The sequence below is a fragment of the Rhinolophus hipposideros genome (assembly GCF_964194185.1).
Source record: "Rhinolophus hipposideros genome assembly, chromosome: 5".
NCBI classification, from domain to species: Eukaryota; Metazoa; Chordata; class Mammalia; order Chiroptera; family Rhinolophidae; genus Rhinolophus; species Rhinolophus hipposideros.
This window is the reverse complement of record NC_138051.1, coordinates 2,982,142-2,997,396: the sequence shown is the minus strand read 5'-3', so window position 1 is coordinate 2,997,396 and position 15,255 is coordinate 2,982,142.

Here is a 15,255-nt window from a genome sequence, read left to right as displayed (position 1 = left end):
GATGGGCTCAGGAACCCCCTACCTACCCTCATTTGTCACCATCCATCACGGGGGAGGGGAGGGGAGGGGAGGGCGGGAAGGATTGCACCAAGCTGGAGGGGAACCACCAGCTAAGCTTTGAATACCGTGATCGGCTGGCCTGGCGTCCTGCTGCTGCCCAGCTGGGCTGAGGGCCCTGGCCAGGGGAGGGGAGGAGGTTGTCCCATTTCCATGGGCTTTGGGGCTCAAATGTCAGTTATGACCCATTCCAAAGGGAGAGTCAAAAGGCCCCCTCAGAGAGCTTTCTCCTCAACCCCTCATAACCTGGTCTCTCCCCAGAAAACGGCGGGAGCTCTGCGGCAGCTGTGTGTCTGTCCCTGAAACCTGCAGCCCCCGAAACCACATGGACCGTCCCCACATCCCCACTGCTGAGGAGGGGATGGGCTTAGGCACACCATGCTCCCTCTTCCCCTTCCTGAAGGGCTGTGAACAAGACAGGGGAGGAGAAAAGGCTGAGAAGGTGCCAAAACTTGGTGCTGAGACCGACAGGGAGGGTAGGAAGGGATGAAGGTGGGCCCCTCAATTCCCAGAAGGACAGCTGGGGAGTTGTCTTCGTCCTCTTCTAAGGAGAAAGGGGATGCAGTCCATAAAATGGTGGGGCAGCCCAACGAGCACAGGCTTTAGGCTGGGAGACTGGCTTCCAATGATGGAGACCCCTGGATAGCAGGCATAGCAACAAGGATGGTGCCAGGGCTGCTCAGTGGACGAGGCGCGGAGAGGGACCAGCCCACGCCAAGCTGGAAGGGGTCTGCTAGCTCGGACCTGATGAATTGTCTTCCCCAAGGAGAAGCGTTTTTACACAGAAAGAGTTGAACCCACAACACAAAGGGAATTAAACTTTGTCCCATTTTCAGGAATCTATGCCAAGGAACACTTGCATTATAAAGAGAAGATGCCTGAGGCGGTTTGTCACTGATATCCATCAGTAAGCTTTGATGTACCAATATGGTAAGGTACCACTCAGCTGACACAAGGAAAGGGGCACCTCCTTGTGGACCGGCATGGCAGAACCTGCAAGGCACGGTGCCAAGTAACCATAACCACGAATGCAAGTTGCTGAACAATATGTGAATCGCAATCCCATGTTACGTTCCTGTAAACTAGGTATACACGCGTGTGTATAAATACATAAAAAATGAATCTGCAGAGACACAGCACATTGTTCACAGCGGTCATATTCGGGGAAGGAATAAGTTTGGGAAAAAGAAGGGGAATTTTCACTTGTTTGAAATGTATATTTAAAATCTGTCTATCTAGGTAGTAAGCAAAACGAAAACACCATGAGTCTGGGTGGAAGCCTGCTGTGACGAAAGCCCGTGAAGGCATCACTGAGCTGTGTAAAATGGGTTCAGTCCACAGCCTGAAAGTGTGCATTCCCCAGCCTCCCTCGGACTACATGCAGCCCTGAGACTAAGTATTGGCCAATGAGATGGGAAAAAAATGTTTAGCATAACTTCCAAATGAAGTGTTCTTTAAAAGAGAGGTATTTTCTTTACCCTTTTCTTCCTTTCAGTTACTTGAAATGCAGTTGTGATGGCTGGATCTCAAGGAGCCATCTTGGACAAGGAGGTGAAGGTCAGGAATTAAATAGGATAAAGCAGTAAGTTAGCTACGAAGACAGAACTAAGCTAAGGGCAGATGTTAGGGCTGGAGGAGACCTCAGAGACCCCAGCTCTACCCTTACTCACCATTGCATCCAGAGGAAACAAGGCCCAGAAAGGCCGCACGATGTTCCAGGGGCAGTAACTGAGCTAGGAGATGTTTTGCCAGAGTCCCCACCACCATCACTTCCCACCCACATGACTCTCTCTCCAGAAACCTCCCTTCCCAGAGCTTGGATGCTGCTCCATTCTGTGGCCAGGGGCCTAGTCCCTGGGGCTGGGCAAAGACCCCCAGAGCTAGTTAAGTGGCAGGCTTGAGACACACCTCTGGGCCTTCTGTTTGATGAGAACATAGCAGAACATCTGCCCACTGCTGCCAAAGGTAGGTCTGTCTGTCAGCATCTCCTGTTTGGCTTTTCTCTCTCTCTCTCCGTCTTTCTGTCTACCTGTCTGTCCCAGTTCATCAGTCTCTCCTTCCATCCCTATTATTAGCTCTCTTGCCCACCCTCTCGCTGTCTGACTCAGTCTGCCTGTCTCCTATCTTTCTGTCTCTCCTCCAACTCTCTGTCTCTGCCTCATTCTCTCGGTGTCGATCTCTGTGTGTCTCTCTCCTGCTCTTTGTTTTGTTTTTCTCTGTCTCCCTCTCTCTGAGCCTGGTGTGAAGTTCGTCTCTCCTCCTAAAGGTCTTAGGCAGTTCTTTTTCTTGGGCTGGTTTGTGTGCTTATTTGGTACTGCCCCCGCCAGCTCCTGCCCCTGCCCCCTATCCTCTCTGTCTGTCCCCGATGCTATAGGAGAACTGGTGCTGGTCCCAGAACCCCAGCTTGTGCAGGCCTTCCGAGCAGAGGTGTATCCTTGGAGACAGGGGAGCAGCTGGGTAACTGGGCACGTGGAAGACAGATGTCAGTGCCACCATAGAGGTGCGCACTCTGTCTCTCCTGCCACCCCAGGAACTTCATCCCTTCCAAGGCCAGGATGGCAGAGGGGGGCTTTCACGGCGAGCCCAGGGGTCATGTGTGCAACGCAGCTCTGCTCTGCTGACCCAAGACTCTCCTGACAATGCTCTGTGCTGGAGCCTGGAGCGGGAGGCCAGGGGGGAAAGGTATGCAAACTGTGGGCCTGGAAGCATGGGGACTGGATCAGAGTTACCACTCAGATGGGAGATTGTCACGGTGGCCAGACCCTGGCCGTAACCACCATAATCAGTGGAGGGAAGACACTAGGCTTCTAGTTTTGCCTTTACCACTTACTAGCTGAGTGACCATAAACAAGGCCCATTCCTGCTCTGGGCCTCGGTTTTCCCATCTGCGCAATGGAGAGAGCCTGGCTGCTCTGCTCCACTTGGCGAGTCTAAGTCTATGATTCTGTCACCCCCAGGAGGCTCTGACACTGTGGACTTGGAGGGTGTGGGCCTGGGACAGTTCCACTGTGGGGAGGGGGAGAATGCTGGAGGGGGCTGGGTACTGAAGTCCCAGTGTAGAGCAGTGATGGTCACATGATCACGCCGGCCCGGAATCAGGAGGTCTGAGGGCAAGATCCATCCTTTCAGTCCCCCACCTGGTCTAGCTGCGCCTGTCTTACACATCTGTAGAAGGGGATAATAGCCCCAGCCCCCAGGCCCTTGGGAAGGTCCAGTGAACTCACAGATGTCCCTTCAGGGAGGATGCAGCTCTGAGCAGAGGCCAAGAGTGGGGTGGGGCGAGGGCAGTTGGAGGTGGGCCTTCACATGGGGGTCTGAGGACCCACAGGAATCGCAGGAGGTGTCAGTGGGGAAGGCTCAAAGGAGCCATTGTGCGAAGCAGGAAGGAGGCCCTCCGGGGTGCACTAATCACAGGCCCCATTTTTCCAGACAAAGCCAAAGGCCTCTGAGTAGCCATTCTTCCAGGGAAGAAAGAAGGCTGGAGGCCCCATGAAAGCCTTTCATGCTGGGGCTGCGGAAGGAAGAGGCCTGGGCGTCAGCACTGTTGCCTCGGCTCACCCCCCACCTCCTACTGCCACCCCCTCCTGACTTCTTCAGAGCCAGGCCTCTGCCTGGAGTTTGAACCTTTTGAAAACCACAGGAGGCACCTGGGAGTAGAGAGACCCCTGGGAAGGGTATCTGGTCCTGCTCCGCTCTCCTGGGCTCAGTTTCTCCATCTGTAGAATAGGAGTGCTATCCAGCCCTGATCTGCTAAAATTCATTGAGGTTTCCAGACCTGCTCCATGGAGCTGAGGGCAGGCTGGGAGATGCCTGAACATTAGGAACGCCTGCCTCCAGCCTGCCGCTTACCCCCATGCTGCTGCCCTCCCTCCTGGGCACCAAATTGCATCTCTGAGTCTAAGTGTGGGTCAGAAGCCCCAGATGGTCTTCGCTTCTCACAGATGGAGTCCAGATGAAACAGCTGAAAGAAGCATTTTTAAAATTATTTTCTGCACGAGCAGAAGCTGGGTCAGGTTTGTCCATTAATTCACTTATCCTTCCATTCATTCATTCATTCTAGAATGCCTTAACGGTCCCCAGGCGCCTTCCCTTTGTCCAGGCCTGTCCAGCACACAGACGTGACCCTGAAGGATGGTCAGTGGCATGTAAGCAAGCCATCATTTGAGACAAGACGGGAAGGTGCAGAGTGTGGCAGAGGAGGGAGTCGTTCACTCAGTTCCAGACAAAGTCTTTTAGCCAGTCTGCAGGATGAGTAGGGTGACATCAGTGGGCAGAGGAAATAGCACCAGCAAAAGCAAGGCGGGGAGACAGGGCAAATGTGGCCTGCGGCCTCCCCAGGACATATGCGGAGTGAACCAAGCCTCACAAAAGGCCAATACTGTGTGATCCCACTTATAGGAGATGTCTAAAGCAGTCACATTCATAGACACGAAAACAGAATACTGGTTGCGGGGGGTGGGGGGTGGGGCGGAGGGGAATGCCGAGCTGTTGTTTAATGGATGTAGAGTTTCAGTTTTACAAGACGAAGAGAGTTGTGGAGCTTGGTTGTACAACCATGTAAATATACTTAACTACTGAACGGCACAATCAAAAATGGTTGAGATGGTAAATTTTAGGCTGTGCATTTTACCACAATTTTTTAAAAAAGCAACCATACACACACCATAATAATGCCCTAGAGACTGAGTGGGGGCGGGGGGCCAGGAGTGGAAGGGGTGGGGGTCAGATGTGGAGGGCCCTCAAACCATGCTGAGGCCAACCCAGTCACCTCAGGTCCTTTGTAGAAGGTTGGAGGGAGGGAAAGAAGAGAGGAAGGTGGGAAGAGGGAAGTGTTGAGGGATGACCAACTGTGTGCATGGGGCCTGCTTGCAATACATAGGGCAGGAGGGAGTGACTCCATCGTATAACATCCTGGGGGTCACTTCAAACATGCAGGGAAAGAGAGCTATTACTACTGAATCACTGAATCTCCAAGCGCTAGCAGAGGCGACTCATGAACCCAGACTGGTTGGCCAAGCCCAGCTGTTGAGACTCAGGTTTCCATGTAGCCTCTGCCACCTACCCTGTCCCCAAAATAGCCAGACTGTGGCCTTTCCCAAAATGACTTACAGAGTTTCAGAGTGGCATAGCTGTGGGAAGACATCCACCTGACTCCCACCCAGTATACAGTTCGGGTCACTGACACCCAGAGAGGGGAAGGGATCTGCCCAAGTTCGACTGCAAGTCAGGTGACCACAACTCTGGTCTTCTAAACCCTCTTTGCCTCAGCTTCTCCTCGGGGGACCTGAAGAAAATGAATTTTAATCATTGTAGAGGAAGCCTACCTACCACAAACACTGGGGCCCTTAGCTGGGCTAGCCAATAGCATCTTTAGACTGGTTACCTTTCACTTTATGAAAATGATGCATTCCAGTCAAGGTGACTTCAAATGAATTCTTTTGAATGAAATCTATGTTGTCCATATATGTGCTCTTTAGACTCAGAACTGTACTTCTACAGTTTTAGAGTTCAGAAGTATCTAATAGAATGAATTTAAATCTTTGAACCAGTTCTATGACGTGTTTAGTAGGGGGAAGTGTAGACAGAATCTCTAGGTTCAGATCTCGGCTCTGCTTCTGAAATTCTCTCAGCCTCAGATTTTTCATCTGTAAAATGGGGATAATTATATCTACCTCACAAAGCCATGCAGAATGCCTGGTACCCATAGCTGCTCAATGAAGGGCATTGTAAATAATGATGATGTATTGGTTAATGATGAGCATGATGATGATGGAGATGAAGATGGAAGCGATGCTAGTGATGGTGGTGGTGGTAGTGGTGAAGGTGATGATGGTGATGGTGGTGGTGGTGATGGTGGTGGTGGTGATGGTGGTGGTGGTGATGGTGGTGGTGGTGATGGTGGTGGTGGTGATGGTGGTGGTGGTGATGGTGGTGGTGGTGGTGATGGTGGTGATAGTGGTGGTGGTGATGGTGGTGATAGTGGTGGTGGTGGTGATGGTGGTGGTGGTGGTGATAGTGGTGGTGTGATGGTGGTGGTGGTGGTGGTGGTGATGGTGGTGGTGGTGGTGGTGGTGGTGGTGGTGGTGATGGTGGTGGTGGTGGTGATTGTGGTGGGGGTGGTGGTGGTGGTGATGGTGATGGTGGTGGTAGTGGTGATAATGGTGGTGATGATGGTGATGGTGGTGGTGGTGGTGGTGGTGGTGGTGGTGGTGATGGTGATGGTGGTGATGGTGGTGGTGGTGATGGTGGTGGTGATGGTGGTGATAGTGGTGGTGGTAGTGGTGGTGATGGTAAGATAGTGATGGTAGAGACGGTTATTACAAAGGAGTGTCCAGAATTCCCCTCCCATTGGGTATCAGAAAGACCCCAGATCAGGGAGGATCAGTTCAAACTTGACTCTGGTGTGAGAAGCTCTGGAGTCTCTGTAAAGTGAAGCTGTGCCTCATATTGTGACTTTTTATTAAGAAGGTAAACTGGTTCCAAAGGAGGTCCTAAGGGCATGCTCCCAAGGAAGCCCTTTCCCTGTAAATCAAGAACTCTTGGGAATGAATAGGCATGTGGAGTCAGGCTCTCTGAAACGGGAAGTCCTGATTACCCCATACCCAAATGCTTCTGACACCAGTACTCCTTGTCCTGACCCTGCTCTAACTTTTTCTGTAGAATTTATCATTTTCTAGCAGACAATAGAATTTACTTATTTTCTATGTTTATTTTTGTCTGTCTCCATGTCCATCCCCCACTAGAAGATAAGCTTCAGGAGAGCAGAAATTTTTGTTTGGTTCACTGCTGTACTCCAAATGCCTAAAACAGTGCCTGGCACACAGTGGATGCTCGATAAATATTTGTTAAACGAATAAATGCTAAAAGGGCGGGATCGATGGCTGCCTTTGTTCCCTGGGACAGGCCCAGCTTCCTAGCTTGTTACCTGGTTTCTCCCCCAAAAAACAGAGAGGGGTGGGGTGAATGTCCAGCATGCATACTTTCAGGCTGGGCCCAGCGGGGACTGAGGCCAGATGGAGGCAGTGCTCAGTCTGGGGGTCCGTCCCTGACGTGGCCATGGCTTTTAGGGGGCCCGAACCCAGGGTCTCTGCATTCCCGCCGAGGGCTGAAGGCTGAGGAGAAGAGCCTGGAACTGGAGTTCCAGGTCTTGAGCGTGGGGTTCAATTAGGAGGGCAGATATGCCCTGCGGCTGTCAGCTGAGAACCCCTTGCAGGCCAGCTCTATGGCTGGGGTACAGTTGCAGATGAACAATGCAGACCCCCTCCCTGCCTGCTCTGCTGTCACTGATGTCACTGAGCCACAGCATCCCAGCCAGAGACTCAGCCTCACCAGGAACAAATGTGTCCTTACTTTGCCCAAAGGTATGAAGTAAGGGTGAGGATTGGGGGAAAGACCCTGCAGCTCCTGCCCCAGCCCCTGGCAGTGATCCCAGGGAGCCTCAGGGGAACTGTGAGGGGCACAGACAGAGCTCCATACAGAATCCTGAAGCTCTGCCTGTGGGACCTGAGGTAAATGCTGGCCTTCTGTGAGCCCCCGCGTCTTTCAATGTGACATGGGGACACTAATGCTGGTCACACAGGGTTAGGTGAGGAGGAGATGAAAGGACTAATGGGAAATGGCTTTGTGAATTTATAAGAGCTGAGCACACAGCAGGTTTGGGGCCAGTTCTGGCAGTGGATGGCACAGTGAGTGACATTAGAGCCATCACCCTGAGTGCCCGGCCATGAGCACCACTGGACTGTGGGTATGGGAGTGGACAGAGAGGTGGAGACCAGGGCCCTGCCTTCAGGAAGTTTCCAGATCGGATGGAAAGGCAGGAATCCCAAACAGAGGATAGCTAAGTAATCTGGAAAGAATGGAAGATCCATGTCCTGACTGTGAGTCCATCTAGACAGGCTGCCTGGAGGAGGAGGGATGTGAGGGAATGGGGAAACCAGGTTCCAGGCCTTCAAGTGGCCAGCAATCAGAAGCAGGTTGATCTCTTCCCCCAGGGTGGTGGTAGGACCCAGGACCATCTCACAGGCTAGGAGCCATCCCCTCCCCACCTGGCCCCCATGGGCTTGGACTGGCCTTCAGTAAAGAAAGGGGCCATGGGCAGGTCCTGAGAGGAGGTCACCCACACGGAATCTTAGCTTCAACTCAAAGTCTGGGTGGGTACCCAAGTTTCCTGAGGCTCCTGCTTGTCCTTAGACTGGGAGACCCCAGAGGTGTCCCTGAGCCCATGTTCCCCACCTGGGTTTCTGCAAGAACGACTGAGCAGCTGTGGGTGGAGGAGCTGAGGCTGGGCGGGGCCTCGGGCCAGGTGGCCGGCAGGTGGACAAGGCCATCTTCCCCATCTCCCCGCGCCCAGACCAGCTCCCCATGAACCTCTCTGCGAGGCTGCATGAGGACCTATACGCGACCGCAGCAACCTGGCTCTGCTCAGCGCCAGCACAGGCCCCACTGCCCACCACTGTGGGGACTGGCCTGCAGTGTAACTTCCCATGTGCACCAGGCCTCTCAGCCTCTGCGGTCCAACTGCCCTCTGGGGGCCAGCCGGTCAGAACCGATGTCACCGAGCCCAGAGCCCCAGCTGCCCAGGCTGCAGGTGGCTGTTCCCTGGGTCCCAGCTCAGGGTCTGGCATCACTGACGCCCCAGTTAGGAGTCCCAGTGTCTCTGAGAAGCCTGACAGTCCCTGATCCCTCGCTGAGCAGAGCAGCAGAACTCCTCAACTTTGCCTCCATCAATTCTGGAGAACCTGCAGTCTGAGGATGGAGACAGGGAGTCCCAGTCTGAAGGGGAAGACAGAAAATGGAGCAGAGGCCCCAAAGAGAAGAGCAAAGACACCGCTAACTGGTGTGTCTCTTGCCCAGGAGGTGAGTGTCCCCAACTCAATCTCACACATTCTCACCAGGTTTTGAGGGAAGCCCCGAGTAGCCCCAAGATGGAAGCCTCTGTGTGTCCACCCTCAAGCCCATCTAGCTCTCACCACGACCATGAGGGACTCGGCCCAGAACCAAGACCCTGGCAGCCTCAGGCCCAGGTGAGGGAATCTGATTCTCGTCCGGGCTGCGGGAGGGATTCCCAATGTGGCTGCATTCTGCAGCCAGGCGTGTGTGTCTGGTGGGCCTCAGAGCCAGTACAGGTGGGGGCAAGTAACAGCCTATATTAGAGGTGGAGAAACTGAGGATCATCCCCTAGGACGCTTGATTCCATTTAATGCTACCATTTCCTGGGAACCTTAGTGCACAACAGCTCATGGAATCCAAAGCTAGGCCAGTCTCGGGGCTCAGGTGCCACCTGGCTTGAAGACAGTCAGACAGAATGTCCTATGTTCCTATAAGGCATGTGCTAGGAGAGCTCTGATGGGGGGATGTGCATGTCTGATTTTGGAACATAGGGAAGGCTTCTCAAAAGAGATATCATTTGAGATGAATCATTCATTCCTTCATTCATTCATTTGCTCACTTATCCATTGATTCATCCATCAAACATTTAAGTGCCGACTTTGTCAGATCCCATTTGGGATGGCAATTCTGGGCTTTGGGGAGAGTAGTCCAGGAGCAGAGACCAGAATAGGCTGGTTGAGGAGAAGGGAAGGTTTGGCTGGCAGCAAGAGAAAGAGCTGAGGTTGGAACCAAAATTTTCCAGCCAATGGAGGCTGGCTGTCCTGCAGTGTCTGTCTCCCAGCAGCTCAGTGGTCTGGGCTGAAGTGGAGCCCGGTGGTAAGCTAAGTTAGACTGGGAGAGGGAGGGTAGGTGGGAAAAAGTGGAGGGAATCAGACAGGGTACAGTGGCAAAAGAGCAAGGTGGATATTCAATTCAGGAGGCAATGGGGGGACCACCGGAGGTGTTTGTGCAGGAGAAAAACAGGATCTGAGCTGTGGTTTAGACAGAGTGGTCTGGCAGCATGTGCCAAGAGAACTGGAGGGTGGACCAGGGACCCAGGGATCAGCTGCTCTTGCCGAGGTCTCAGCCTGTTACATGGACCATTTTGGCCTCTGTTCATTCATTCATTCGTCAGTCAATCAAGGACCTACTACCGGTATATGCCCTACTCTCTGCTGGCTGCTGAGGATACAGTGATGAGCTGCTGAGCGAGCCGCATGAGACCTGGGTTCCTTCATGCCTTCTGTTCCTTCAGACTGTAAGCTCCCTGAGCCCTGGCCCTCTCCTAGCGTTCGTCACAGGACTGGATATGCAAGAGGCTCAGGGAGAAGCAGTTGCCTGCTCTCCAGGTCTCAGCATGCCCTGGCCTGGGGCCATGTGGGACAGTGCTTTGAAGACTGTAGCTTTGTGTGCGCAAGTGAGGGAGGGGTGGGACTGAGGGAGGAGGGGGCACGAGATGGCTGAACCATCCCAGGCAGCTCTAATTTCTGTTACTTAATGCCATCATTTCCCTGCCATTCTCCCTCTTAAAGTGTCAGATGTCTGCTCCTAGCAAGACAAGAAAATGGCTTTAAGGGAGAGAAAAATCGCTTCCCTCCTGGGAGGGTGGGGGTGGTCAGCAATCACAACCCTGATAACAGGGCCAGGCAGCTGGTGGGGGGCAGACAATGGAGAGGGAGGGGTCCTTCAGAGAAGAGAGAAGTTGCTTCTTTCAGTTCAGGTGGACTCATCCCCTGGTTCCACCTGAGGAAGGCGGCTGTCTTTCTGGGGCTGTGCAGATGGCAGCAAGACCAAGACCTGGTTCTCAGTGGGAGGAGGGCCACAGGCCATCCTTCGGGCCAGCTCCCTGGGAAAGTGGATGTGGCCTAGAACAGGGACCCTTGCAACCATCCTCCCTCCCGTCTTTGTCGATGGGAAAATGAAGCCCTGGAGGAAAAGACTTAGCCCAGTCTTCTTTAGTTCTCAACTGAGGAGGAGGAGAAAGGGAGCTGAAAACGGGTTGGGGGTAGGGGAAAGAGAAGAAAAGGCATTGAGTAGGAAGGATGGCGAGGAGGGCAGAGAATTCTTGAGTGGAGCCCAACTTCAGCCATATTCAGTTCAAGGCCAGGAATGGACTTCAGGTTCCAGATGCAAATGGATAGGCTCAAGGCCACCTTCTCCAGGAAGCCTTCCCTGAACTGATTTTGTCCCTTCCAAACCAGCCTGTGCTGTCTGTATCAGACATTTCAACCATCGAATCTCTTCAGTTTTGAACATCACAGTAAGCTCATAGTTGTTCTTCAACTTGTGTGTCATTGTTTTAAACCAGAACTGCTGATGGTCATGGGCTGAGAGATGGGGTAAGGATGGAGCAAAGGGGCAGAGGGCAGGGGATTAGGAATGCGGTGATCCAGAAGGAGTAGGGAGCAGAAGGCAGGGCTCAGTGGGAGCTTCGGTGACTGCCTTTGAATCTGAATCTGAATCACGTTGCTTCTTAGCCATGGTCCACAGGTTACAGAGCCGTAAATGGCCACACCAGTGTTGGTCATAGCCTTCCCTGCATCCTGGAGGCTCCGCTCTCCAGGATGATCGATTCCCCTGGGCTAACAATGTACGACAGGGAACACCTTCCCTTCCCTTCTCCAGTCCCCAAGTTTCCTTGTGTGTGTGTGTGTGTGTGTGTATGTGTGTGTGTGTGTGTGTGTGTGTTGCAGCGTGGAGGGCGGCTGGTGAAGGGCATATCTCCCATGAACGGGGGACTGGGCATGCTGCAGGGGCTGCAGAGGGCAGCTTACCCTGCTTGGGGGGAACCAGCTCCCGGTTTCCTGCCAGCTGCACCGGGTACATAGCGGCTTCCTTTCCCTCAGAGCTCCGCAAGACTCACCCTGTGCCCTAACGCTGCCTCCTTCAGCTTCCGGCAGGTGCGAGACCATGTGGCTGCCCCGCCCAGCACCCCTGAGGCCCTCCTTCCCAGGAAAGAGGGAGTTTATCTGGCCAGAATAAGGGTGGCCTGTCCAGTGCTGGGCAGAGTGGGTCCCAGAGGGTGAGGGAAACAGCAAGGTGATGAGCAGTCTGGCTCCTGGGCCAGCTGGGGTGACTCCTGCTGCGGGAGGGCCGAGGGGGGTGGGGCAGAAGAAGGCCACAAGAGCCCTGGGCCTGGAGCTACATCCCTTGTAGCACCTAACTCACCTTCCTAAGTGATCCCAAAGGTTTAAGGACGACCTCCCACAGGCAGAAAGCTCTTTCAGAGGGAAACTTTTGGGCTGGAAAATCCCAGTGATGAAATTTCTGGAAAGATGATCTTAAAAATTCCTTGCTTGTAGCTCTGGCGGCCACCCTGGGGGCTCCTTCACCCTAGGCCTGGCCCTGAACCTTCCTCCCACACAGAGAGGAGCGGGAGAGGGAGGAAAAGGAAGGGGTACAGTGGGCCCCTCCCCCATTCCCTCCCAGCATTTACCTCTTCCAAACAATCGCACTTTTGTTTCTTGGAAATGATTCCGTTCCCCAGGAGCCTTTTAAATGACGCTTTCAAGGTTGGTTTTTTTTTTATTATTATTATTCTTTCAATTTAAAACACGTTTTTTTGTGTGTGTGTGTTTTTTTTTACCCTGGAGGGGAAAAAAGAAAGAGAAGAAAAAGCTAATAAAGCAATCACCAAACGCTAAGCCCAGCCTGTGAATTCTGATTGTGGCTTTGGCACCAACAGGCTGGGGGTTTTCATTAAGGGGAAGTGGAGGGGAATGGAGCAGTCAGTGGCTTGCCTAGCACCCCTCGACCTTTGTCTCTGAGTCTCTCTCCCTTTGTTCCCTCTGTCCTCCTCCTCCCTCTCCTCCTCTCCCTCTCCCTCTCCCACCCTCTTCTCTGATTCTCTTCGGTTCCAATTCTGGCTAGAGCTCCAGGTCTGCACTCTCCCAGCCCCAGGCATCCTTCTGCCTTAGGCCCAATGCACTGCAGGTCTTCCCTCTCCTCCTCTCTCTGCTCTGCTTTTAAAATCATTATGCCTTTTATTGCTTCCTATTATATACACAATTTCTAGTGCCCTGGAGACTGGAAGGGTGTGAGCAGGGAAAGGCACACTGTGGATTTCATTAACTTGACTGCCCGGTTCACCTCAGGGTGGAGGTGGGGAGCTGGACACCTGGGCACCTCTTTGCTCAGTGCCTGACTTCTGGGTGGGTGTCTACTCCCTGTCTTGTGTTGCCCCCACCTTCTGGTAGAGGGGAATGTCCTTGGCCCATTTCACAGGTGGGGAAACAGAGACTCTGAAGGCAGTGTTTGAACTGCTACCAACTAAGTGTTGAGAGGCGGGAAAGGTGAGAACAGGGTAGGCCAGGACGGCTAGCCCCCTTCCAGGCTGATGCCTCAGTCCCTCTGCTTTGGGACCCCTCCTCCTCCCTTCCTGTGTCAGATACAGAGGATATGAACAGGTCAGCTCCTCCCTTCCAATGAGGCCGTTTTATGGGCTTTAGAAAAACACTCCAATTGTTCCCTCAATTACCCTGAGCGGATTGAATGTATTAATCTCTCTCTTAACTGAGAGAGAGAGACTAGGCTGCTGCCCCTCCCCCAGCCACCAGCAACGCCCCCCCCCACTACCACGTGCCAGGGAGTGATTCCCAGCCCCCTCCCTCCCCCACCCTCCTCGCCTCAGCCCTGAGCGGGTCAGCCTGGGTCCAGGCAGCATGCTTTTGCTGTGCCCAACAAAATATACCACACACACACACTCATACATACTCTCTCACGTGCGTGCGAGGGACAGCTGCTTTACATTTCTCTATCAATTTTCATTGATTTTCTTCTTTGCCGCTATTTGGAAGAGCCTTTTCCTTGAGTAAACTCAATCACGCGGGTGACGGGGAGAAGGGGGGGACTGCGGGCGGGCAGCTCCCCCTTCTGCTCCCGTGACAACTGCCTCCAGCTTAAACACACTCTGCCCCAGGCAGCTGAGCCCCGTTAAAAGCTACCTGAGGTTTCCCTTTGTAGCTCGATTTTCTTTTATTTCAGGGGAACAAAAGCACTGTCAAGGCAGTCCAGAGAGGCTGTCACCCATGCACGGAGGGCTGCAGAGAGCTGAGGGGGGCTGGCTGGTGCTGGCCCCAGGGAGGGCGGGGTGGGGGATAGGGCCTGCCGCCCCAGGAAGATCAAGGCCAGCGCTAAAGGTGCCCAATTACCCTGCAGGCCTCCTACTGTGCCCTCTGCCTCCTCGGTGGCACTGACAGACTCTCTGCCTGCAGGGCCCTCTGCAGGAGACCTCAGAGGTCCCTGGACTAGGGGGTAAGACCTGAAAATACCTAAGTGGGGGATCCCATATTTCCGTCCTTGCCCAAGCCTGTCCCTTCACCCCCCACCCTGTCTTATTTCCAAGTCATCAACAGATGCCTTTGGAATCCTAGCGGGGTCGGTGCCTGGAGCTCAGCCAGAGGGGTATAGGAGAGCTTTGGGGTTCAGCCAGCTTACAATGAGAGGCAGGTGCCCTGGGGTCAGGTGGACCTGGGTTCAGATCGGTCTCTGGCATTTATTTAGTAGCTATGTGCCCTTGTGCAGGTTATATAACTTCCCTCAGCCTCCATTTTCCCATGTGCACAATGGGGGAGAGCAAGTGTCCTGTGTCTTCTACTACTAGAAAGATGAAATGAGCTGGCGTAGGGTTAGCCCTGCCCTACAGGAAGCGTGTAATAAGTGCTTGCCATTCTAGTAATAAGTCGGGATGTCTACACTGGGCAAAGCAGTACAGGGTCTGGGCCTCAGTGTCTGCATCTAGAAAATAGTGCTGCTCCTTCTTACGTAGCCAGCCTCCCAGGGGAGAGCTATTGGGACCTTGTGAGCCCCAGTGTCTCTGGGGCTCCAGTGCTGGGTTTCAGATGGAGGAGGCTGCCTCAGCCCGGGTGCTACTCTGGGAAGGGGCTCCATTAGCAGATTGTTGTAACTGAACACAGCAGATGGCCCTGCTGCCCTTCCCCCACTCACACCTCCTGGAGGCCGTGTGTGTGTGTGTGTGTGTGTGTGTGTGTGTGTGTGTGTGTGTGTGGCGGGGGTGAGGAGGATGAGGAGGAAAAGGCTCTCCACACCTGTGGTCCTCCCAGCCAGTCCAAGCCCAGCCCCAGTGAGCAGCTTCAGGGGAGGGACTGTGGTGGCTTTCTCCTCTCCAGAAATTAGCCTCCCGGTGAAAGGAGGCGGGGGGCTGTGGGAGGTTTCCTTCCTCACCTACTCCACTGGAGGGTTGATGAGCCCTAAGGGGTACTGCAGAACACGGTCACCCTGACGGAAGTGCAGAAACACGCAGACACCCGTGCAATGTACACACACACACCACATCCTGCTCCTGCAGAGGTCCCCCACCTCATCACACAG